Consider the following 1,767-nt stretch of genomic DNA (forward strand, 5'->3'; position numbering starts at 1 on the left):
TATCTGGACCATATGCCACAGAATTCAGGTGACAATTTTCCCCAGCAGATCCGTACCAGACAGGTGCTGCAAGTCAGTCACTGAAATTCCAAGGAACCCACAAAAAGGTGAGAAATTCCTAGATGGTATCTTTGCCATTGCACTCTGTCTAATGCTTTCTGTCATGCTTTTGGAGCGATGGTGATGAGAAGGGAGGAGAAAAAAGAAAATGGAGGAAAGGAAATAAAACATTTTCTTATGGTGGTTAGAAATTTGCTATAGGTAAGAAATTTTCTTGATCATTTTCGAGATAAGGAGAGCTTCCTTCTGAGGACCCTTTTCCATGAACAAGTGCTATTGAATTGCTCTAAGCACATCTCTGTAAGGTGTCATTATTCAGAGACCTAGCATTAGCAGTTTTGGTCTTAGATGATCACTTAAGATTAGCCAAGAAAATACAACATCATAACTTTCTGTCCATAGTCTAAAATGTCTTTGTGGTGTCAAGGCTGTTCAGACTGACATCTGCTACAAGAACTATGTGGTTCTACTCAGCAGACAAACCACAGGAAGAATGTTTAATTTCAAGAGAGAAAGAGACTGCCTAAACTCAGTCCGCTGTTGTTTAATGCAAACTTTCATTAATTCATTAAGGAAGTAGACGCACATCTTGAATGTCTCTTGGAGACACGAATGTGTCTTGGAGACAAGAAATCAGTCTTTCCAATGTCATACATGAGATCTGTGAGTGACTTTTTCAATATTCTTTCCTATGATCTACAAAAATCAGAGAGGGATTCCTTCTCTTCCATTACAGTGAAAGGCAAAATAATTGATGTTTTGTCATTTACCTACAGGGCGTCCATAACAGCTATATCTGTACCTGGCAGTCACCATCAATGGCACAGTACTATGTCATTTAACATTAGGAAACATGTTTGACAAGCGTAAGTTAGGCAGCTAATCACCTGCCATTCCCGGAATGCCCAGTGGAGAGAGACACGCTGCTGGAGGATGGGGTCCGTTGCCTTCTGGAGGTGACTGCAGCAGGGGAGTAGAATAGCAGCTTTCCTAAAACGGGCACCTGAGCAGGAGGCTGGAGTGGGCTTATACAGAGCTTTAGTGACTCTCAAATGTTCATGTCTTCTTCAAATCTCTTGGAAATTTCCTTCAGTTTACATGGCTAGTTTGTGGCAGGGACAGTGCTGCCCTGGGTCCTCTAAGGGCTAGGAACCACTTAACCACTGGGTCTTCCTTTCTCCTCATGGCACACTTGGCTCACAGAATTAGAGGCTGCTTCAGCTACTTGCTGCTGTGAATCAAGGGCTGATAATTTGCTGCCACCCCAAAAGCAGGCAGCGAGGCTGAATGTTTTCAATTTGCTTGCTGCAGATGTTCAGGGAAGAGGTGACCCTGCTAGTGGTGTTGGTCAGGCAGTACGCTGCTCTCCCCAGATAAGGAAAGAGGAGGTGACTTTGAACTCAGGGATGTTTGCATTTTTAATGGTGAAAGCCAGGTGTAACAGGCCCAGCTGGATTCCCAGCCAGGCACTGATGCCATCTGTGCCTTGCACAGACTAACACGACAAGACTGTCTCCACTGCTGCAGGCCACCAGCTGGCCGAGGAAATTACTGGTGTCATGCATGTAGCCTGCCTCTATCCATGCAGCACTGAAGACAGTGTGTCTGGGGTGCTGAGATGAAACAATAATGATTCAAGCCATCACATTTCGTTTATTTATGGAAGTCTGTCTCCATGTATGCTGCAGCGTTTTACAAAGAGAGAAC

At 44.3% G+C, this 1,767-nt stretch overlaps 1 protein-coding gene across 1 annotated transcript in view; it reads left to right on the forward strand.

Annotated features, from left to right (window-relative positions):
* LOC104463789 (proto-oncogene Mas-like) overlaps nucleotides 1-1,767 on the forward strand; it is a 3,789-nt gene continuing 2,022 nt past the window's right edge. Inside the window, exon 1 of the mRNA XM_010076256.1 lies at nucleotides 1-107. The gene's annotated coding sequence lies outside the window, so the exon portion shown is untranslated. The remainder of the gene's footprint in view (nucleotides 108-1,767) is intronic.

The sequence above is a fragment of the Pterocles gutturalis genome, unplaced genomic scaffold, assembly GCF_000699245.1.
Source record: "Pterocles gutturalis isolate BGI_N339 unplaced genomic scaffold, ASM69924v1 scaffold18633, whole genome shotgun sequence".
NCBI classification, from domain to species: Eukaryota; Metazoa; Chordata; class Aves; order Pterocliformes; family Pteroclidae; genus Pterocles; species Pterocles gutturalis.